General features: G+C 35.6%; 2 long non-coding RNA genes across 26 annotated transcripts; both read left to right on the top strand.

Moving 5' to 3' along the window:
- Positions 1-8,786: 8,786 nt before the first annotated feature.
- LOC110877680 lies at positions 8,787-15,376 on the top strand. Of its 25 annotated transcripts, none has more exons than XR_004862218.1 (13): positions 8,796-9,482; positions 9,708-9,837; positions 9,943-10,008; positions 10,224-10,346; positions 10,565-10,665; positions 10,768-10,834; positions 11,647-11,795; positions 12,131-12,282; positions 12,912-12,978; positions 13,152-13,213; positions 13,656-13,741; positions 14,742-14,950; positions 15,083-15,376. It is a non-coding gene; the product is annotated as an uncharacterized LOC110877680 (long non-coding RNA). The 25 variants fall into 25 exon arrangements; XR_002557224.2 differs by having other exon boundaries at positions 10,224-10,350; XR_004862221.1 differs by having other exon boundaries at positions 8,797-9,482; positions 10,224-10,350; positions 10,631-10,665.
- An 828-nt stretch (positions 15,377-16,204) lies between these two features.
- Positions 16,205-22,196, top strand: LOC110874330. Its single transcript, XR_002555848.2, has 6 exons — positions 16,205-16,355; positions 17,051-17,106; positions 21,160-21,232; positions 21,305-21,354; positions 21,445-21,525; positions 21,710-22,196. It is a non-coding gene; the product is annotated as an uncharacterized LOC110874330 (long non-coding RNA).
- Positions 22,197-25,397: the final 3,201 nt, after the last annotated feature.

Genomic DNA, 25,397 nt, shown 5'->3' with positions numbered 1-25,397 from the left:
GGTAGGCCTTCCGGGAAATTGGCGCAGGTTCTGGTAGGCCTTCCGGCAAGGTGTTAAAAGGTGTCGGTCAGGAGTTGGTAGAACTTCAATCGAATTGGTTTTAGGTACATCTCCGGCGAGTCTGAGTTTGCGGCCAATATCCTTTTGATCCGGCGGGGCTGAAGTTTACAGGCTATAACAAGTGTTTTTATCTAACTTTTCAATTAAGTAATATTTGTGTATCTCTATCTCTATATATTTAAGTATACAATATTAATAATATCTCTATCTCTATATATATTTACGTATACAATATTATATACATGTAATACTTCTATTATATATAACTCTTTGAATTTGAATTAAAAAAATACATACGTCTATAATATTATATAACTATTTAATTTACTTTAGTACTTTTATTTTAGTAAAATAAAAGGTCTCTCTTATCATACATTACTCTAACACATCACTTATTGTGTGAGGTTGCTTATAACTCTTTATTTGATCATTAATTATTGAATTTGTACGCACCTTATTGATTAGTGTATGTTTTGTGATCACCCATTGACACCGTATATCCATTGTATGTTGTTGCTCACTGCGTGTTTTATGTTATCCACTATACATGTTTTATCGAGATTTTTGCGATACAATTTATTTGTTACGCGTGTGCTCTTTTTGGTTTATCGGGCGATTTGTAGCAATCATAGACGGTAGATATCATGACTTTTCATTGAGACCGTGTTCAAGGACGAGGGGTGCAGGGAGGGGAAAAGAAAGGGGGTATGGTTTGTGTGTGGCTTCATGGAATGTAGAAAACCCTTAGTAGTAAATTGTTGGAGGTCGTATATACACTTAAAAGACGTATGGTAAAGATAGCGTGCCTTCAGGAGACTAGGTGGAAGGGATACAAGGGGGATGAGCGCAATAGGTACAAGTTGTTATATTCAGGGTCTGATGGGGTAAAGGATGGGGTAGGATTTCTAGTGGCTATAAATGTCACACCCCCAAAAATACCACAAGCGGAAACTCCCGCGAGGCGTGTGACGTACCAGGATCTAGCCACTAATCATATTGAACCATAAATAAAATAAACTTTCCATTAAACGAAATAGTATAATTCAAACACCAATGTAGAAAATTAAACATGTTCAGCGGAAGCATAATAATTTATTCAATAAGTCTAAATGAAAATGTTCAAAAAAAATGCAACAGCGAGAAGCGTTTCCAAATGTCACGACCCATGACCACTCTAGCTTCCCAGACAGCAAGTTCCATGACAGTGTACCTAAGGACCTGCAAGCATGCAGAAAAGTGTATCAGACAACGCTGGTGAGTTCACAGTTTGCTTAACTGTTTGTTATCAAGTATTGACTTATGTTATGTTGATAATAACTCGATACCGCAGACGGCTCCTTTTTTCCCTTCTCTAATGCTCTATCAAACATTGGTCATGATTTTAAAGTTATTAGTTCATGTCCGTCCTATCCAGGTACGTCGTGAGGGTGCCAAACCTAATAGCGCTATCAACTAATAACCCCGTTGCCCTATAAGCAACTAGTTCGGTAGTATGATGGGACTTAAGTGATAGAAAGTAAGTGTATTATCCAACATCAACGTTTACAGAAAACCGCCTCATATCCCCTACAAGGATATGGGTTTATGAAAATCCGTTTATTTGTTTACCTGTTTGACTGTCCCCACCGGGCACATGCTTGTAAAGAGAAGTGAACTCACCCTAGTTTTGCTCGGTATGTTAAGTTACCCTTTCCAAGTTGGTCAACCAAACCCTACCGTGGTTACCAATAAGAATCAGTTTCGTACACAAATAAGTCACATATTTTCACAGATTGCATTTACCGCAAAGATCATTGTATAACACATAGCAAGTACTCAAATCACATAACAATACTTAACATATGAGTTTGCTACTCACACGAGCCAAATCAGGTTTCTCATTCTTAATTAATATTATATAACTTTATAAATACAAACATTCATCAACATCATCATCATAAACTACTGTTTGTGGGATGCTTCTCGGCGAAGGATACTCTCGACGAAGAATTATACTTCGTCAAGAGGGATGGTGGCGAAGAATCCCAGTTGTTCGTCGAATGCCAGTCGACGAAGGATCAAGTTCTTCGTCGACCTGGGTTCTTCGGGGAGGGGGGGAATCTTCGTCGCTGCCTCAACAGTTTCAAGAATAATAACCCTAACTGTCGTCGTTCGTCTAAACAACACAACCTAGAACATGTTTCTTTGATAAACCTAAATCATGGATCATATTAACCCACAATTAACATTCTCATCATTCGTACAAAATCAAGTCATCGAACATCTTTCATGCAAATCGAACCATAATTTCTAGCAAATCATCAATGGCAATCTTAGTTTATAGACTAACATCAATCGATCCAAATAACATCCTAGCATGTTTCTAGCACAACCCTAGATCATGCTAAATCTCATATATCAAACATCAAGTAACAATAACATCAAACAGTTCATTATCTCTTTATATCACTAGACCCTTCAAGGGATTAAATCAAACAATAAGGATCATGTACTAACAGAATGATGAGATAATTACGGATGTGTTATGGAACCAAAGAGGCTTCGAAAGAGATGAAGCTGCCGTCAAAGGGGAGAGGAGAGGAGAAGAGTAGGGTTTTGTTAATTATAAACTTCACGTATAGATATGTGTGAATAAAATGTAAATAGGGCCGAGTCATAACTGGGCTTCACTTCGACCGAAAGCCCTCGTGGCGAACAACACCCTCGATGAAGAATCATACTTCGTCGAACTGTTGATGACGAAGAACTATCTTCGTCAAGAAATGCTTGTGACGAAGAACTATCTTCGTCAAGAAGTGGGGTTGGCGAAGGACCTTAGTTATGAAGTTATGAAACATAAACTATTCTTAAGTTTTCATTAAACAACCGTACATAACAATACTTCAATTATTCATATATTATGCACGAGTTACAACATTAAAAAAATTATGAAAACAGAATTGTGAACAAGTGATGCGTAGAGGAAAGACCTTGAAATCTCGGGTTGTCACAATAAACTTGTACAAAAATGTGGTAAAGGTGATACGACACAACGATAGGATTATGGTGTTGAGATTAGTACTAGGAGAGGAAGTAGTGGCAGTTGTTTGCGTATATGCTCCACAAGTGGGACTAGGGGATAAAGAGAAGAGAGATTTTTAGGACTGCCTAGAGAAATTTTTAGGACTACCTAGACGGAGTTGTGAGGGCCATACCTAGGGAAGAAAGAATTTTCATAGGAGGCGATTTTAATGGCCATATTGGTAGGCATAGCTATGGTTTTAATGAGGTTCATGGGGGTTTTGGTTTTAATGATAGGAACAACCCTGGTAGTGATTTGTTAGAGTTTGCGGTGGCTCACAACCTAGGTATTTTGAATTCATTCTTTAAGAAGAAAGAGTCACAGTTGATTACTTTTAGTAGTGGTGGACGTAACACTCAGATTGACTATATTTTGACGAGGCTAGGAGATCGAAGGTGGTGGAGGGACTGCAAGGTTATACCAGAGGAGACAACAGTGGCTCAACATCGTTTATTGGTGGCAGATATAGTCATGAGAGGAAAGCTGACCAAGGGAGAGAGGGTAATGCGACCTAGGGTCAGATGGGGTATGTTAAAGGGCGACAATATAGGTCCTCTTAATGACATCGCCTAGAGTAGATGGGGACACAAACCAAATGTGGGAGGACATGGCAAACACCATTACTAATGTGGCGAAGGAAACGCTAGGGGTAACAACATGAAAGAGATGTGGCCATAAGGAGTCATGGTGGTGGAATGAGGATGTGCATACTAAAATTAGGATTAAACAAGGGTGCTTTAGGGATCTTTTGAGGTGTACAGTCGAGAAGGAGCAAGTGGTTTTAAGGAGAGATCCAAGGAGGCCAAGAGAGAGGTGAAGAAGGCAATGTCAGAGGTGAAGAACGCAGCTTACAATCGGATGTATGATCGATTGGAAAAAAGGAGGGGGAGCATGACATGTTCAAGATTGCAAAAGCTAGAGAGCGTAGAAGGCAGGACATAGGAGCAGTGAAGTTTTTAAAGGGAGAGGACGTATGCGTTTTGGTCAAAGAACACGACATTAAGATGAGATGGCAAGTGTACTTCTACAATCTTTTCAATGACGGGAGGGATACCAACAAGAAAATGATGATTCACTGACTACAGAATAACTGCTACTGTCGACGTATCATAGGGGATGAGGTGAGAACAACCCTTAGAAATATAGGAAGGGCTAAGGCAGTTGGGCCAGATAACATATCGATTAAGGTATGGAAATGCCTGGGAGTAGAAGGAGTTCATTGGCTAACTATTTTATTCAATCTTATTTTAAGATCTTGGAAAATGCCAGATCAATGGAGGAATAGTGTAGTAGTACCTGTATATAAGAACAAAGGGGATACCCAATGTTGTGGGAATTACAAAGGGATGAAGTTGCTAGGACACACTATGAAATTATGGGAGAGAATAATTAAGACGAGTATCAGAAAAGAAACTCAAGTCACGGTAAACCAATTTGGTTTCACGCCAGGACGATCAACTATAGAAGCAATACATATTCTAAGGAGATTGATGGAGAAGTATAGGGAGAAGAAGTGGGATCTACACATGGTGTTCATTTATCTTGAAAAGGCCTATGACAGTGTGCCATGTAGACTGATTTGGGATAGGTTGGAGAGTAGAGGGGTTTCTGGGAAGTATATAGACTTAATTAGGGATATGTATGTTAGGACTGAGACTAGTGTCCGGACGCCTGTAGGGGATACTGATTTTTTCCCTGTGGAGGTAGGACTTCACCACAGGTCTGCTTTGAGCCCTTTTCTGTTTGCATTTATCCTAGATGAGTTGACAGAGTTAATTCAGGAGGCTCTTCCATGGTGCTTGCTTTTTGCGGATGATATTGTGTTAGTTGTGGATAGTAAACAAAGCCTGAATGCAAGGTTAGAAGAGTGGCGAGCAACTTTAGAGGGCAGAGGTTTAAGGATTAGTCGATCTAAGACTTAGTACTTGTATTGTGACTTTAATGGAGTAGGCAACGACGAGGACATTCAGATCACCATTGACAGTCAAGTGGTTCCGCAGGTGACTGAGTTCCAGTATCTAGGATCGTTTGTTCAAGGGATGGAGAGATAGATAGTGACGTTGCCCACCGCATCCAGGTTGGATGGTGTAGGTGGAAAGCTGCCATTGGGGTATTGTGCGATAGGAGGTTTCCAACTAAATTGAAAGGGAAATTTTATAGGGTTACAATTAGACCTGCTAAATTATATGGAACCGACTGTTGGGCCATTAAGTAAGTACAAACACGCAAGATGGAGGTGGCTATGATGAGAATGCTAAGGTTGATGTGTGGGCACACAAGGTTAGACCGGATAAGAAATGATGTTTTTAGGGAGAGGTTAGAAGTAGCTAGTATATCAGATAAGATAAAGGATGGAAGATTGAGATGGATTGGACATGTGAAGAGGAGGCAGACGATAGAGCTAGTTAGAGTGGTTGAAACTCTCAAGATGGAGGGGAGAAGGAGTAGAGGCAGACCCAAAATTACTTGGGATGAGCGGATTAGGAAGGATTTGCAAAGATTGCACATCTCTGAGAACATGGTCCATGATAGGAGTTCGTGGAGATGTAGGATTAAGGTTAAGGATTTCTAGGGGAGGGTATAATTGTGTTTAGGTGTAGTGTATGGTCATAGATATGTATCTATGTGTATAGGTTGTTTGTGTTGTTATATTTGTCTTGTTTACCATGTACTCTTTCACCACTCATGTTATATTAGTAGCTTTATGCACACAACTCATGTTCTATTTATTTCTTTCTTAGGTGTTTTGGAGCTCAAGGTCTCACTAGTACTGGACATGATTGATTGATTGATTGTCATCTTTTGGTTACCGATTGAAACTTTGAATGAAACCAAATGAGTCACGTATCATTGCCAGTTGCTGAGTTCAAATGTTGATTACACTTATTCGACAAACCTTAGATTTTTTTAACAAAATCACTGAACCAAATTGAACCTTTGATTAGACAAAGAAAAAAGAAAAATCTATATTGAATTACGTGAAATTTGTAGAATAGTTAAACAATTTTTTCACCATAAGAGAAAGAAAGCAAATGGCGTAGTATTGGTGTTCTGTGGCAAAGGGTTGCGGATAACAACTGTGGGATTTTTTTTATCAGCGATATGTAAAATTCTTCATAAACGCTACTTCATTCTGGTTCATAGTCGGGCCTCTAGTTCAGCATCAGGCTACACCCCACACATATCTGATCACTTCTAATATTTGCAGCCTATTAATTGTTTTGTTTAATTTAGTCCTATTAATTTTAATACATACCACTGATAATTTACTCAGGGGTTGTTTGTTTACCTCTTAATGAGGTTACATCTTACTGTTTCATCACTTAATGGTTCAGACTGTTTGTTTCGCGAGCAAATGTTTGAATGGTTCATGCATTTGCCTCTGAATGGTTAAGTATTATACAGAGTCTGAATGGTTAAGACCTCTAATCTAAATTGGTCAGACATTTGCCTCTGAATGGTTAACTATTATACTGGCTCTTAATGGTTTAAACATCTTACTGGTATAACACTTAATGGTTCAGACCTCTTACTGGTTCATCACTTAACATTATACTGGCTCTTAATGGTTTAAACATCTTACTAGTACAACACTTAATGGTTCAGACCTCTTACTGGTTCATCAGTTAACCATTCAGAAGTTGTCAAACAACCCCTCACTCTGGTAATGTACCACAAATTCTTTATTTTCATTAAACGTCAAACCATGTCAAGCGATTCATCATCGTCGTCATCATCGTACTCAGTAAATCCTATCAGTAGCAAAGCTAAGGTAGGGTCTGAGGAGGGTAAGATGTAAACATCCTTACCTCTACTCCGTAGGATTAGAGAGGATGCTTTCAGTGAGATCCCCGACTCGAAAGTAGTTTTACATCAACCTTTGGACATAAGACACATAACACGGAGCAACTAAGACAAACGCCGATTAGTGCATGTATCCTCTTGTCTTTCGACTATCAAGGTCAGCACATGATACATGATTAATCATCCCCCTCTTTTAACGTTATTTTCACAAAATTAGTAAAAATGTAAAATGACGTTATGTAAAATGATTACGTTCATATTAGCGCTGTTCATGAGCCGAGCTGAGCTAGGGCAAGCTCGGGCTCGGCTCGATTATATACCGAGCTGGCTCGGCTCGGCTCGGAGTTGAAACCGAGCTGAAATTCTAAGCTCGGGCTCTACTTGGTTTTAAACTGAGCTGTCTCGGCTCGGCTTGGTTTGGCTCGATTTTAAAAATAAAAGTTAATACGTAGCTCTCAAAATTCAGTATTCTAAAATGTTATTCAATACTTCAAACGAACGTATTCAAAATAAGTTCAACCTAATACATTACAAGCCAAAATCACGTTTAACAACGCAAAATAAGTTTTATACTTCAAGTAAATACAATATTTGTTCATTAGCATGGCAATCAACCTTTAAATATGTCACAGATATCAAGCTACAAGCCTAAATACATGTAAATAATAATCACTCTTTTGTAATATATTTTATGTATATAAAAATAAATATATTATAAGTAAAATAATTCGAGCTAAGTCGAGCCGAGCTACCAAGCGAGCCAAACTGAGCCAATTTGGCTCGTCACGAGCCAAGCCGAGCTAGGCTCACTTTCTAACTGAGTCGAGCTCGACTCATTTTCAAACTGAGCCATATCGAGCGAGCTTCGAGCGAACTCCGAACCGCGAGCTTTTTGGACAGCCCTAGTTCATATACATCTATTATTTATACATTACACCGTTGTATTTCTATTAATTTATTATTAATGGTATGTCAAACATTTTTTAATCCTTCAGGGATTAAAAATTAAAATATGAGAATCCAACTAGCACGAAACCACTTTTTTGATATAGGTGATAAGTTATTAGTGGGTAACCCGTGCGTTGCGGCGGAGTCGACAATACAGGGCCAAAATATAACTCAAACCTTAAAACGATAAAAAGTTCATATTTAAGTTGTGTGTGTTTCTGTGTGTATATATATTTATGTGTGTGTGAAAAATATGACCCGTTAAGCGATAAAACACAACCCGATGACCTAGATGATTAAGTATTGAGGATACTGGTTGTAATAATTTTGTCATTATAGCCATAGAATGATATTTAAGTGTGTGTGTTACACACACACACACACATATATATATATATATGGGTGAGGTTCGGCTACAAAGTCCATTTTTCCTACAAAGTGTACAAAGTCATAGAGCACCACAATTTTAGCCATAAAACACACTCAAATCCACAAATAACAAAGTGAAGATCACTAAAACACAATATCCAAACCCTAATAGTCCATAAAAACTTCAAACACACCATCGTAGAACTACGAATATAAAACACAACATGATAATCAACATAAAACACACTAATATTAGTCATTCGATAATCAAAGTCTTATCATCCAAAACACAACACAAAACCACAAAATATGGCGTTTTAGTAATCTTCACTTTGGTATTTATGGGTTTTGAGTGTGTTTTATGGTTGAGATTATGGTGTTTTATGACTTTTTACACTTTGTAGGAAAAATAGACTTTGTAGCCAACACCCACCCATATATATACCTACTATTTCTAATAAAGCAAAACTGACTTATGCCACATGGCATATTCTTATCCCTTCCTGAGCAATTTTGAGCGGCAATTCAATCACACGCTTTCTCTTCCAATGTCATTTTTATTTCCATAATTATCCTCTCTTTTCAAACTTTTTTTTTCAAATCACAAACCCTAAATCTCGATTTTCTACATTTGCGATTTAGCCAAAATCCTTTCTCATATTCTCTCATCACCGTGAAGGTTTCTCCGGCAACAATCAACTTCGTTATTCTGTTCGTTATTCTCTCTTCTTCCTCTTCATCTTCTTTCATCTTCTTCCATTAATCCATGTTTGTTCTTTATCAACACCTTTCATACAATGGCGTTCAAATTGTAACAAGTGGAATTGAATCCAAGTATGTTTATTGTTTTTTACATCGATTATTCAAGCTTTTAATCTTACAATCCTATGAAACTTGTGATGTTGGTTACTCTCATTCCTTTCAGCCGTCCAATGAGAAACCCGAAAATCTTCAGAAAAGTTTGAAGCTTGAGAGAGAGAGAGACAATGGAAACAAGTGGTGGTTGGAGCCATCCATCCAATGGTGATGTTTGCGTTCCGATTAGAGCATCGACCAGCTACATAATCAATCGCATTGATTTGGAGTTTCCTTTTGGATTCTCCCATTATTGAAAGTTGTTACAATCACGAACCCTAAATCCAGAATTAACACACACCTTTCTTTTCATCCTTTGCCTCCTTACAGTTTTCTCTCTTTGAAAAACCCTAGATCTCATCTCTTTACAATCAAAAGTGACCTGGTAAGTTTATTTTGATTTGTAATCTGTAACCTGATTCATATAATTTTCGGCTTTATGGGGTTCCATACGGTGCAACTTGGTTGGAATTGATTGTTTTTTGTTGAGGCTTGATCTAGGGCTCGATAGATGATTCTTTTTTCTTCATTCGATCAAAAACAGGAGATTTTCGGTAAGTTTACATCATCCTCTTTGATTAATTTTGATTTCGATTGGTTGAAATTACAGAAATCTTCAAACGGAGCTCGCCGGAGAGTTGGCCGAAGGACGGACGGTGGTGGTCGGAGTAAAGCTAGATGAGCAGAGCAGGGTGAGGAACTTGAAAGCATTGCAGACTTTGGTTCCAAATTCTAACAAGGTTAGGGTTAATTACGTTAATGATTGAAGAAAGTTAAGATGTGTTTAATTATTTGTAGAAGTTATGGTTTTGATTGTATGATTTTGGTTTGTTGTTTTGTGCTAGATTGATAAGGCTTGAATGTTGGATGAAACTATTGAGTATCTGAAGCAGCTTCAACTAAAAGTACATGTATATGTTTCATTATCCCTGTAAATCTTGCTGTAGTTGTTCTTGATGTCATGTTTTCATCACTGTGTGGTTACTTTGATAAGCATTGAAGCTGTTAGTATCTTAACAGCTGATTGATTTTGTTTCAAAACTTAACTTAAGATCCTTTATCATCTTAATCATCATGTTGTTTACTTGATTACATTTGTTTGTTTGTGGGTGATCGTGCATCGCAGACCCTTACCATGCGAAACAGGTTTGGTTTGCCACCTATTTATGCACAAGAACAAGGAATGCAAAGGCCCTTGAGCTATCAACAAGAAACTTAAGCACACATGTTGGCTTTACACGTATCACCTGTAGGTAATATTGACTTTTACATTGTAGCTAAAGGTGGAAATGTTGACTCATTTATAGACGAACGGGTCAAACGGGGATGTTTTGTATATCTAATGGGTTGGCTGGGTTTAACTAAAAATTTATCTCAAATGGGTTGTGTGGTCAAATGGTTGTAAGTCCACTATTATGTATTCAAATAAATAAAACCTTCTAATGTATATCTGAAATGGTTTACCAGGTAAAAGAGAAAATATTGTGATATTTTGAAAGTTTTTTATGGTTGGTTTTGTATTCTTTTGACAAGATAATTATACGGATGCAATTACATATTATCACAAGGTAAGTCAGTTCATTTGTTAGTAAGAACAATTATGATCATATGAAGTGCATGTTTTGTTTTTTGTAATTTGCAAGTAATTGGATTGGTTTTTGTATGAGCAGTAGGGATGAGCAAATCGTTCCCGATAACGGTACCAAACCGGTACCGGTACCGAATTTACCGAACCAGGTACTTTTTTTGGTACCGATTCGGTACCGACTTTTAGCATTTTCGGTACCGATTCGATACCGACTTTCAGCAATTTTGTTTTAACTTTAATTTGGTGAATTATTAAATGCATGTGTTTTGTTTATGAGATTTCTGAACATCGGCACATTTAGATGATTAGTATGATCCTACTGTAGGAGGTAGGGTTAATAAAACTGCAACGCTTTCGTTAATTAAAATGTTTTACGAGGTCTTATGCATATAACTATGCTTTGGGCGACTTTTGAGCCATATCCATTTGGTATAACCGAACATCAAAATGGCCAAGCGTAGCAATGCGCACGGCACATTCCACCAGGTATATTATTATTATTATTATTATTATTATTATTATTATTATTATTATTATTATTATTATTATTATTAATTAAATTAAATTAAACTGTATATTAAAACACAACTAGTACCAGTTCTTTCGTATGATTGTTCCTTAATCTCTAGAGCTGCGAACACTTTCAAGTTAGGTAGGACTCATGTCAATTGGTTTTGATATTTACTTTTGACCCATTTAATCATTTCAGCTTTGTTTTCTTTAATAGTGAAACATATAGCCCAGTTGACGCGTTTCGATAAAGTACGATTATAATTTATCATTTTTCATTATTAGGTTTAATATGTAATTATTTATCATAAGTAGTTACATATTTTGTTATTGCATCATTCTTTAGACGAGCTTTTTGGTTTTTGAAGGCAACAATTGCATCGTGTGTATATACTATTCTAAAAGAGTTATATATATTGTTTGATAACTTTTTTCTCTTGATATTCTTTAGCCAATCAAGTGAGTAAGGGCGGAGAATGAGATAAATAACTTTTTCTTGGAGTTGGCAGCTGGCGGGTCCGATGGAATAATTGGAGCTGAACTTGGAAACTTTGTGCAGAAACTAGAGAGGATCGTTGGTTGTGGGGTCTGGAGCGCTCGGTAAATTTCTAAGTTAAAGAGCGTTAAACTCCATATTTAACACATTTTCTTTACTGAGCTGAGCATTGAGTTTGTGTGGAACAAGTGGAGTCCCATTAAGGTTAACTTTTTGTTGAATGAAAAGCTTTTTTGTTGGCCTTTACAAAAAAAAAAAGTAAAATGATTGCCTTCCAAATCAACTAATCACACGGGATGCATCTTATAACATGTATATAATAATCATGTAAACAAATAGCATCAAGTTTGTTTTCTTTCTTTTATATTCGTTAAGTATCTTTTATTTTGAAGCCATTGTTAACGTTTAATTAATACTCTTTTTTGTGACTGTGGATAAGATGTCAGACGGAAGATCAAGAGTTGACCGGGAATCTAATATACAGTAGTTGTTACAATTAGAAGAGAAAGATGTAGTATCATCTGTTGCTACTGTGCTTTCTGACCTTTGTGGTCCTGGGATTGGATGCCTTTGGAGAAACTTCATCCTGAGGTAAAGCACTAAGCATACCCACAAGTGGTAAGAGGCAGGTTGGGTGACTTGGGTAAAGGGTCACATAGTTAATCAGTTGAGTCATTAGATACTTTACATGTATTACGTAATTACCTTTTGGGCGCTTTTATGTGAAAAAGTTGAACAAACAACTAAGCGAAGGGTGGCCGTATTGGGTTACAATATATGAATTACCCTTTGTTATATAAAACCAAGATCACATATGGAAGGTATGTTATTTTCGAGATTATGAATGATATTGATTACGATGTTAGTTATATTTGGTTTATTATATGAAATTGTTGTAATAATGTCTATAATTTTATTGATTTTCTTTTGCAATGGGTGGCTAAGGACTAATAAGCATGAAATAATCACTGATATTTTATGATGGTTTGATTGTCCAATTTGTTGCCAGTTTTCACATATTGAGAGTGACAGATTTAAGGTTTTTGCAGTGATTATTTTTGAGTGGTTTTCCATATCAAAATGTAAAATATGGAGTCGAAACTTTGCAATAACAATATAATTGAAATACACACACTATCTACATAACTGAAATACACACTATTGGAAGCTGGTAATTAGTTACACTTCTTTTACTCATTATTCCCCTTACTTGCTAATAGATGTTACGAGATAAGGCTGGTCGAGCGGGTCGGGTAACTGGTCAAAACTAATAATGAACCTTTCAAGGTATGTCGTTCAGTTCTTTTTATTGCAAGTCTTTGAGTCGAATGGGTTGAAAGTTGCTGAAAGTATGTTTTTAATGCAAACAATTTTATTTAGTTGTTTAATTTCAAAGATAAAGTGATCATTGTAATTATATTGTTTCTGTAATCATACATACTGAAATAATTGTTTTGTAGATATCAGCCCCCGTTGCCAGCTGATCAGGTGAAAGTGGCAACTGAGTTTTTGAATCAAGGAGGTATGTCATTCTACGCATCCTATATTTATTGACCTTTTTAATATATGTCGACATTTTGATGGGTCTATTGACTGTCTTGCTTATGCAATGGGATCACCAACTAAATACAAGGGGGCGGGGAGTTCTCGTGTTGTTTATTGAACACCCCGCCATCATATCTATTTACTAAGCTTTCAAGTTGCTCACTATTCTGTACTTGTGTATATCATGAAGTGAATTCACCGGCTGAATTAGTACTGAATCATGTCAGTTTATGTATAAATATTCATGTAACATCTCATGGGTGCATAGTGTAATGCCTGGGAAAAGTGGCCTTTTCACTTAAGGTTATACTCATCAAAGGAAGTACTCAGAAGTGTTGCGGTTGAGTTCTGGTGTGCTATTTTATTGAAACAAAAATAAGCTAAACCTTTATTTGGGTTGTTATTGTATTCTAATGCAGGGAAGCCACCATCTACTTACCCCATGTTGGAGCATGTTTATTTAAGCAAAAAGTCTTAAAGCTGGTGATTCTGTTTTGTTTGTCAGGTATTATTCTTTTCAAAATAGTCAAAATATGGATTCAAATTCATGCAACAAGTTTGATTTTACATGTAATTTAATATAGTTTTTCTAAATATTATAAAAATATCTAAAATGTTTATCTATGAAAACAAGGGGCAAAATGGTAATGTTAGATTAGATCGATGTAGGTCGTTTTCAGTTTTAAGTGGTTAGAAAATATTTATTTTAACCCGTTTACGTAAGAATGAGTCAATTTGGGTTATGTTACGCGCAACGGGTCAAATTGGTAAATTCTTAAAAAATAGCTAAAACTATGACGGGTCAAATGGGACGATCCAGGTATGTTCTAATAGTAATGGGTCACACGGGTAAACTCTAAAATTAGCTAAATACTGAAATGGGTCACATGGGTAAAAGTTAGCTTCTGTTGTATGTGTGTCTTAGAGACCCATAGATAATTTCAATTGCTGGTTCGAATTTTGGAGTAGTAAAAGCTTTTCACAGGTTTAATTATGTGGCTTATTCAAATGTACTTATTTAAAGGATGGTTGAAAGAATTGTATTTGCAGATACAACTCTTTTGATGTTATATGAACCGTTCGAAAATTTTGGTGCGCATCTGGATTTTTGATGAGATAATGGAAAAGTTTAAATCCAATTATTTGAATTTCACTATGTGATAGCGATAGCGATGCTGCCAACAAAATAGTGAAATTGAGTTTCGACAGTGGTTTATATTGATTTAATTATTGGACTTGCTGAGATTTGTTTTGAACCGGGTCATTATCAGTGTAGGTTGAAATGGGCCAGTCTGACTTTCAACCATGTTTTTTTTATTCTCATAAATATTTAAGTCTTAATTGCAACTACAAAAACACTATAATAATTATGCCCATTGATTTGAATCTGTCAAGCATTATGTTGTCTTGTCCACGACTGTGTCTCCTGTATGGTTTTTTCTTTCGTATTTTATGATAATTATTACTTTCGGTATTAAGGTTTGCTAAATAGTTGAATTTTGTAGGCTCTAATTGGAGATTTTGGGATCTATATTGTTTCATTTGATCGACCTGGTTACGGAGAGAGTGATCGGATCCTAAACGGACGTTAAAGAGTTTTGCTTTAGATATGAAGAAGTTGTTGATCAACTAGAACTCAGTCCCAAATTTTTTGTGGTCTAGTTTTCTATGGGCAGGCAAGTGATTGGTCTTATTTGATCTACATTCCTCATAGGTATGCGTGTAAGTTAGCATTCTAAAGTATCATTAACGTGTCTCTATTATAGTATTATAAGTTTCAGTCAAGAATGCAATACATTTGTTGCTGAATTCAAGAGGAATAAATTTTTATGCCCTTGATCTGCAGCGAAGACACAAAAACCTTGGGGTTCTTATTGGATTTTGTGTAGATGGTGCTAATAAGTAGTGATGGCTTGCATCGTGGGCTGATTTTCGTCTAAAGGGTGGCAAATAGAATTGGGTTAAACAAGTTGAGTAACATGCCAAATGCAAGCAAGTTGTTAGGCACAAGTTAAACCGGTTGGGTTGACTCGAAAACATCATGTAGATGTACTATTGGGACGTGCTCAAATCTCTCAAAATATTAGGCTTAACAAATCACACTTTAACGCTTCTATGTTTAAACTATTTTATGTGTTTAGTTGGTGTTTAGCCACCCGCGAAGCTCGCGGGGTCTTAGGCTAGTATATATATATATATATATATATATTTATATATATGAATCTCCATCTTATGAAACAATTAATTCAGCTTAGTATTGTTTTTAAAAATTTTAGGGGAACATAGTCTTGTATAATAAACAACTTATTCATTTTCTTGATCCTTGGATCCCAATAACTATTATAACTTGGAATGGTAGTTACGTTAATGTCAATGATAATACATAACCTAGATTATCAAGGGCTTTGACGTCTCAATTAGACTTGCAAAACACAAACCAAATCAAATTTGATCACTCGGAACTTAAATTCGCATAAAAACACAAACTTAAGTACGTGTAACACCGGACTTTCGACCACGTATCCTTAGTCATTCAAAATTTCTCTTTATGGATCATTATAATCGTATTTTAAAGTGATGATCCAAACATCATCAAGAGAAACTGTTTGTGACAACCCGTGTTTTTGACCCCTGTTAACTATAGAAAGTTAATTGAAATATTATGGAATATTATTTAGTAAATAATAACAACGTATAATAGCAAGCTAAGATGCGTGCAACGTGTTGTTTAATCGACAACTTTTGCCAAACGATACTGATTCAACATATATTATGTGTTATATATATAGCATACATATTCCATATATTCGTTTTAATCGGATTAACAAATAACTACTTGATATACTCACTTTATAATTATACGAGCAACTATAAGCGAAACATGAGACGTGAAACAGCTTCTTACACGCTGTATATACCCACTAGTCAACCCACCTAACCCACCAACTCAAAACCCTAACTATTTAAACATCCTTATCTCCTTCCCCTTATCTTCTTCCACACAAACTGAAACCCTAGCCTCCATAGTTTTCTCTCTACCCTCTCTCTCTAGACAATTCAAGAAGAAGCAAGGAAACTCACCTTTATCGGGTTCTTGATCTTCATCTCCATCGGTCTAGGTAATCCCTCAAACACACACACATAACTTGTTATTCATGGCTGCGTTTTGTTGATTTCTTGGGTGCTTGAGTGAATGAAAACATGGTTTTTATGTGTTAGGGTTTGCTAGAAACTTTTTCCCAATGTTTATATAATGTTTCATGATGATCTAGTGACGTTATGATTTCATATGCATGCTAGGGTTTCGATTACACATGTGTTGATGATGAAACTTGATGTTAAAATGAATGTATTTGATGTTATAGAGGTTATATTTGCTGAAAGTTATGGTAAAGGCTGATTGCAAACAGAATCTGTTCGGGTTTTTACAGTCGATTTGTAAACTATTAAGCTTTGAAAATTTTACACAAGGTTAAATGGACCAATTGACATGTCTCATAACATATTTGGAATTTTTATAGTCCATTTACTATTTTAAATACATTCCTTAAAACAGTCCAGAAACGGGCATTAAACTGAAAGGGGCTGAAATTTTATGTAAATACATCTAAGGTGTATGCATGTTACTACAAGGTATAAATTGTTGATTAAAACCTAAATGAGTATCATGGAACGTGTTGTATGATATGAGATGAACACGTACACGAATGAACACTTAAATGTCAGTGTGTTTGCATGTTATGTGTTAGATACGTATAGGATTTAAGTGACATGTATGAACACTAACTAACAACCAAATGGTAACCATCTCTAGGACGTGGTTGACCACACCTGCTCGTAATCACTTAAGTCTAGCCGAGCAAACCAAAGGTGAGTTCACGGCTCCCACTCTTAACGCTTATAAAACACAAGGGGAGAAAACATGTATCACATTACTGCAAATTAAGTAATGCCACGTTACAAGAACGTAATGCTTAACATTATGGTAATGTAACGTCTTTAGTTGATAGAGTTTTTGTTATATCGTTATGGCCACAAAATAGAATGTTATTACATAAAGTTCTCACAAACCTTGGACCATTAGTATTGGGTGGATAGAGGGGGAATTTTGAGTAGTACTACTGGGCCCGACGAGCCCCACTTGAGCTGTCGCACTAGCTAGAGCGATAATGGTCAACGGGTGTAGAATTGGCCTAACTTATCGCCATAGTCAGTGATGGACCTGGCACTCAGAGGCAACAACAGTCAGCTTCGGTTTCGAACTCTTTCGTGATGTAACATACAAGTCGATTCTACTAGAATGCAAAAGAGAAATTTGTGTCAAGTGGGGTTGGGCCACATTTAGGGTTTTTAACTTCAATGCTTTAGGTAGACTTTTTTTTATTTGTAGCCTTTAGGTTATTTCATCAATTTTTATTGTAATTTTATATTTTAATGAAAACTAGTGATATTCACCCGCGCTTCGCGACGAGAACTTGGTCGGTATTAGTTCGGTTCGTTACAGTTTCGATACGTGCTATAATAATGAAATAGAAAACTTTACATCGATCAAAAAAATAAGAACGGTTTTCAATAATAGTACTGATGTTGTTTAGCTGATAACGATTCGGTTCGTTTGCTTTATGGGTGCCGATGTTGTTTAGTTGATATCAATTTGGTTCATTGTGTTCTATGTTTATTTTGTCAACATTGCGATATAAATTTTATTGAAAATGAATATTGTGCCGCTATCATACCAAAATCAATTGAACAACATCTGTGTCGGCATTTATTTTCATTGTTATTACCTTAGATAAACTAACACCCATCTCGCTATACCATACCATATCAAACTGAATCGAACAACATCGGTATCTGTATGTATTTATTTTTATAGTTTTCAGTTTGATAACATATACCATGCCACTATCGTAGTGAACTCAACCGAAACCAAACAACCAACATCGATTTTAGTACCATTAATTATTTTTATTGTGTTTTTCGATAAACGAACACCATATCGCTACCGTATCGTACCGAACAACATCGATACTCGTACTCGTATTCATCTTTTTCGTTTTCGAAAACTTTTCATTTATACAACTCTTTTTCTGACGCTAATTGAATATCGATATTGGTACCATCATAAACTGAATCCACCGATACCGTTCGACCAATATCAGACAAATAAAATGTTACTAAATAATAAAATCAAATACCACTAAAAATAAAAAAAAATACCATTAAAAACAAATACTTAAATATTTTGAGTTACTATAAAAAACAAATAAATATAATACCATTAAAAATAAAAAACAAATACTTAAATATTTTAAGTTACTATTCATCAAGAGTCTTAATCTTAATTAATATATATAATATATATAATATGTGTTTTTAATTTATATTTGTCTTTCATATTTTTTATGCATTTTAAAAATGTGGTTTTTAGTTTATTTTATTTTATATTTAATAAAGAAAAAAGTTTACTGATGGAATATGACGAGTATTGCAAGTGTTTTACTGATGGTGTGATAGAATGTAATAGAATGCGGTGTCAAATTATGATTGGGTGTGATGAATGTGATGAGTGTTAGTGCTCTTTATAGGTTGGAAGTTGTGGTATAAAACTTCTAAAGGTTTTATCATGCCACATCAGCGTTCTGTTACATAGAGGGCTTTAAAGCTCCTTCCTTTAACTTGCATGCAATGGTTTAAAGACCATTTAAAGTCTCATATTAAACAAAATACAAAAAAATAAAGGGAAAAAGATTTGATTGGTTGAAAAGAATGGGCCACACCTGCTTTTCCCTTTAACGCTCATTACTGCAATGGCGGAGTATCGATGCCCCCCCCCCCCCCACACTTGGCGCATAGGGAATAGGGTGGGGGCGCTATAGGGCGCTAACGAGTCTGATGTGGCCAGGTGCACTTACCACACCCTCTGGACTTATAGTGTATGATGAGAGGTAATATGTATGAGGGAGAGTGTTATAACATACCTTTATTACCACATTAACCCAAATCACTTACTTTGATAAGGTATCGACTACCATCTATAATATAGATATCAGTTTCTCATTCTTGTAACTATATAATGTAAACAAGATAATTACTATTACACACTTAAGTTCTCTAAAATCTCTTGTACTCTTAACAATTTTCAATATATTTATAAAATAAGCATACAATGTTTATAAACCACGTAGACAAATTTATATGTACAAATTGAACTTGAAACTATAATCTAATTACATATTACATAACCGAACTTGAAACCAACGTCACATAACCTCGTAGACAAATCTATATGTACAAGGTGAACAGATGAACCTTTAAAAGGATGATGATGAAGGTGAATGACAATGGTGGCTGGCTATATGAAGATGACTAAAAAAGAAGGAATACATAATTCACTTTTAGGTAAATTTTAAGAAAAAAAAGTTTTATATGGAATTTCAAATGCTGGAGCTAAACGTACCCTTGTTTTCTATATTTTTGTTGAATGTATCCCTCCTCTCCGAACCGGGTTTTTTTTTTTTTTTTTTTTTTTTTTTCATTTTGGTATATTTGATTGTTGTTGTCGGTCATCGTCCTTTGTTGTCGTTGTTGTTAAATGCTTTTTTATTCTTTTCGAGCGTTGTTTTTTTTTTTTCTACATAACGTTTTTTCTTAGTTTAATAGAAAAGAGGGTTTTCTTTTTTTTTTTTTTTCTTTTTTTTTGTCAGTGAGCTTGTGGTGGAGTGGTAAGGGAGATACTTGGGTTTCCAAGAGACCCAGGTTCATTTCCTGCTTCTCCCCATTAGTTTTCAGTGGCACCTGGTGATGAAGGGAGACTAGGCGAGTAGGCGGCAATTACTAGTTCGATCCTTGAACTGAACGGGTTTTACCTCACCGCATTGTCGTGTCTTCAGGCGAGTGTTCACAGGCTTCTGCCCTAGGTGAGGGTTTTCTCCGATTCGGAGGAGAGTGTATCCCGATGTGGTTAATTTTCGCAGTAGCCCATTTGGAGGATTCGTTGGCCGTTCAAAAAAATAGAAAATAGTTTTTTTTAATTGTTATAATTTTTAAAGTTATTGTTTTAATAATATTCTATAAAGTTTTTTACATATTTTGAAACCTTTTTTGTATCATTTGTTAATTAATAAAAATAGTTAACTAATATGTTCATGCTCGTTCATTTAGAAAATTAACGCGATCGTGTTTGTTCATGTCCATTCATGTCCGTTAATATTCTACATGAACAATTCAAAAATGTAAACGAACGAACATACTGGCGAGCATAAATGAAAACAAATACATATGCATATGTGTATGTTTCCATGTATTAATTAAAGAAAAGTCTATAATCTATAATCTATCTATACTTTCTATAAAAGGAGAAATCTCAATGACATAAGAAAAGTTGATGTGTGAGCAGGAGAACATGTCCAACAAGGCTTTTCTTATATCATTATTACATCATAAAGGCTAATATATAAATCACTTTAAAATACATTTAATGATCTATCAAACCACTGCCTTGTGTAATCAAAGGGCAAACCACTGCCCATCTACAAGAAAGTAGCAGATGGTTCCTTTGGCAAACGTATATCTAGCAGCAGATGTTTTGAAATTGCGGGTAATTTGAAATTCAAAATGCATGGGGATATGTAATTTTCAATTAATGCATGTCACTCACCCACTTCAAACCTCTGCCCATATTCAAATTTTAAATCAAAATCCTGGCTCCAAATTCAAAATTCAAACTACATATGAATCTGCCTCCCTATAAATAACATATTTGCGATCATATCTCTCTTACTCAAATGCATAGCTCTCATGATTGAGCCGATTAATCTTCATATACAGTTCTTTGTTCCAATATCATTGTTCCAACAACGTTGTTTCATTGAAGCTCTGTTTCACACACTCACCTTTGACCTCGGCTTTACATGTGAGCAGAGGTTCATATGCGATTACAGCTTTTTGTACTTCACGAAATTTTTGCAACATCATTGTTGCAACATCGTTGAGGGTATGTTTTTTTCTCTGATTTTGAATCTTAAAATTTGAAGTGATCTGTTCTAATTCTCTGTTTATATTTCAGCCTAATCAGAGTTGTTTAAAATTCAAACAATCAGTTGCGGGTTATTTTAGGTTTGTGGATTCTTTTAAACTGTTGATATATGTTGATAATATTTATTTTAAGGTGTTGATATATTTCAGCTTTTTTTTTCGAGCGAGCAGAGGGGAGTTCTTCTGCACTGTTTTTGAAGTCTAAAGTGCAGAAAGTGGAGTACTTCTTTATGATAAATGAAGAAGTTAATGGTAATTATGAGAACCTGTTTTTTTATTTTTATTTTTGTTCTTTCGGTTTAGTGATATTTAACTTTTTACTACGATTATTATATTCTTCTTTTACATGAGACTTGAAGAAATAGACAAGTTAAATAACATATATGAATTTGGCTCTACATTCAACGGTTAAAAATGTTATCATACCTTTCTGTAGGTTCTTATGATTTAAAGTATCGGTTTATCAAGCAAGTTGAGGATCAAGTATATGAGGATTGGGCTACTGTTCAAGAGCTGAAGAGGTGTTTTGATGGACTGCATCTTGGTCTATTTATGAGAGACCAAGTGTCCAGAAACCTGTAGGTGATGTCTTTCTGCACTTCAGAATTCAAAAACAGTGCAGAAGCTTTTCATCACGTTTTACTACCATTATATCCTTCTTTTACATCAGAGTTGAAAAAATATACAAGTTAAAAATGTCATCATATCCTTCTGTGGGTTGTTATGATTTAAAGTATCGCTTTATAAAGCAAGTTGAGGATCAAGTATATGAGGACAGGGCTATTGTTCAAGAGCTGAAGATTTTTAAATTTCGTTGTTCAGTTCTCAATGTAATTGTTGATCTATCGTCATATGTGATATGTATATTTTTAATCTATTAATCTTTGTAGAGCATTTTATTTTTACTGATTTGAGCATCAACAGTTGTTAGTGTTGATACCTGCTATCGTAAATGTTGAGTTGCTATTGTTGCCAACATTTGTTATTCCCAACAGCAGTTTCGAAAGAATATTCAACCATTAACACAATAGAAGTTCTGAACATTCTTAAAAAATAGACAAAAATCTTTAAAAGTCTGTTGAAAACAATTGTTTTTAAAACATTTGTTTGGCAAAAGATTCATCCACTGTTTAAAGTCTGTTGAAAACAGCTGTTTTTAAAACATATGTTATTCCCAACAGCGGTTTCCAAAGGATTGTCAACCATTAACCCCATAGAAGTTCTGAACATTTTTAAAAAACAGGTATTCTGAAAATATTTGACAAAAATCTTTAAAAGTCTGTTGAAAACAGCTGTTTTAAAAACATTTGTTTGGCAAAAGATTCATCCACTGTTTAAAGTTATTGTCTGTTCTCATAATTCCTGTTTTTTGTAACGACTGTTGAGTTGCTATTGTTGCGAACATCTGTTATTCCCAGTAGCAGTTTCCAAAGGATTGTCAACCATTAACCCAATAGAAGTTCTGAACATTCTTAAAAAATAGGTATTTTGAAAAAATTTGACAAAAATCTTTAAAAGTCTGTTGAATACAGCTGTTTTTAAAACATCTGTTTGGCAAAAGATTCATCCACTGTTTAAAGGTATTGTCTATTCTCATAATACCTGTTTTTTGTAACGACTGTTGAGTTGCTACTGGTGCGAACATTTGTTATTCCCAACAGCAATTTCCAAAGCATTGTCAATGATTAACACAATAGAAGTTCTGAACATCTGTTATTGCTCAACAGATCTTTGTAAAACGTCTTTAAATGAAGAGGTTTTTTACCACTGTTGATTTACCACTGCTCAACAGTTCTGAACATCTGTTATTGCTCAACTGTTGATTTACCACTATTTACAACATTTGTGTCCGATGAAGTGGTAGTAGCCTTTGTTTGCCATTTAGATTATTGTTGGTCTTTAAATGAAGAGTTTTTATTTTTATTTTTTTATGGCAGAGGTTTAAAATTTGTCCTTTCAGTTTCTTGATATTTAATTGAGTAAACTGCCATTTTGGTCCATGTGGTTTGGGCACTTTTGCCATTTTAGTCCAAATCTCAAACTTTTTAAATCTGGGTCCCTGTGGTTTCACTTTTGTTGCCATTTTAGTCCAAAATTCAAATTACCTCCTATTTAACTATTAAAAACTGGTTATTTTGGCTTTATCCTTAGGGGCAAAATGGTCATTTACATTTTATAAATAAATACAACCTCTCAACCAGTCAACCATCCATCTTTATCTCCCAGATATGCACCATCTCTATCTCCCACCATCAATCTCCTGATTAATCACCGCAACATCATCAACAACCACCATTGTCACCCCCGTCAGTCACACCCAGCACCGTCACCGTTAATAACCACAACCGTCACTGTACCCATTAAATGCCACCACCGCCGCCACTCAAAAACCCTAAACCTACCACCACCGATCTGAAAGAAAGGTAGAGACAGATGGTGCATATTAAAAACCCATAGACGATAATAAAACATATTCCCTCACCAACACTAGCAACATTGTTCTTAAAACCCTAATGTTGGCACACACTCAAAAAAAGAAAAAAACATGAAATTCCTGCTAACCTCCTTGACAGGCAAGCATCCTTACCCTTATCATTTCCAACTTCCTCACCAGAAATCTGCAGACCTCGAGAACGGATCATCGGAAAAATCATCATCACCGTCCGATTCACTAGCACCACCACCATCTTCATCATCAGAATCATCATCTTCTTCTTTGACGGCGGCTGGAGGTTCAGTGCCGAGACGGAGTTTCTTTGTGGATTCGTCTTCGTCTAGGGTTTGCTTTCGCTTGGGAGGGAGTACTTGTGGTTCTTCATTGCTGTTGTTGAGCTCTGCCATGGTTTCTTCCTTCAATTGTTCAAACCCCTATTCTCTATTTAGGGCTTTTTAGTAACCACGATTTCTGTACTCTTTTGTTGTTTTGATACAGGCTTTTGCATTATAGCCGAACCGATTCATTAACTTTTGTTATTGTTTTGTTGTTTGAAAGAAGGAGACGGGGATGTGGTGGTGGTGGTTATCTGCATCTAGTGGAGATGGGGATGGTGCATATCTGGGAGATAGAGATGGATGGTTGACTGGTTAAGAGGTTGTATTTATTTATAAAATGTAAATGACCATTTTGCCCCTAAAGATAAAAACAAAATAACCAGTTTTTAATAGTCAAATAGGAGGTATTTTGAATTTTGGACTAAAATGGCAACAAAAGTGAAACCACAGGGATCCAAATTTAAAAAGTTTGAGATTTGGACTAAAATGGCAAAAGTGCCCAAACCACAGGGACCAAAATGGTAGTTTACTCTATTTAATTTTATAGTTTTCCCATGAAAATTTATTTTCTAAATGTTTTGCATTAAATGGTTGCTGATATTTAATATCAATTTATTCGTTTATATTAAAAGTCTGTTGAAAGGATTGCTGACTTACTATTGTTGTATAAGATCTGTTGTTGCCCAACAGTGGTTTCCAAATATTGTTGAAGGTTATTGTCTGTTCTCATAGGTTCCGTTTAATCTGAGGACTGCTGAGTTACTAATGTTGCCTAACATCTGTTGTTGGCCAACAGTGGTTTTCGCAACAACTGTCATCCATTATCAAAGCAGAGGTTGTGACGTGGACAAATGTTAGCCATTAGATCTTTCTAACTTCTGACACGTCAGCATTCACCTTTTCAATTTATAAACCCCTGTTTCATCCCCAAACAGAGGTTTTACTTTCGTCTCGAGTTTAAAATTCAGCAGAGTGGTTTCCACCTTCTTCTTCAACACTTCTTCGTCAACCTCTCGCAACTTTCAATTCCGATCATGACTTTGGTGATGAAAAATTCGCATAACTACCTTGCTATTTTTGAGAAAACCGAGAACAATACTCTCTATCATTCAATGATTGATGTTCTTACATCATCAAAATATAAGGTGATTCTTATCGCCGACGCACCCATTTTCCAAGAGACGCTTTGCGATTTTTGGGCTAATGTGAATATTGAAGAACAAAACAATGTGGCCGTAAGTATAACTTCAAAAGTCAGAGGTGAATCGGTTGCTATTACCCCTAGTACCATATCAACAACATTTGAGGTAAACGACTTGGCAGGTAAGACCTTTTTGCCGAAAAATGAGATT

The sequence above is a fragment of the Helianthus annuus genome, chromosome 7 (assembly GCF_002127325.2).
Source record: "Helianthus annuus cultivar XRQ/B chromosome 7, HanXRQr2.0-SUNRISE, whole genome shotgun sequence".
Classification (NCBI taxonomy): domain Eukaryota; kingdom Viridiplantae; phylum Streptophyta; class Magnoliopsida; order Asterales; family Asteraceae; genus Helianthus; species Helianthus annuus.
The sequence above is the reverse complement of the archived record's forward strand: the minus strand, read 5'-3'. Positions and strand labels throughout refer to the sequence as shown.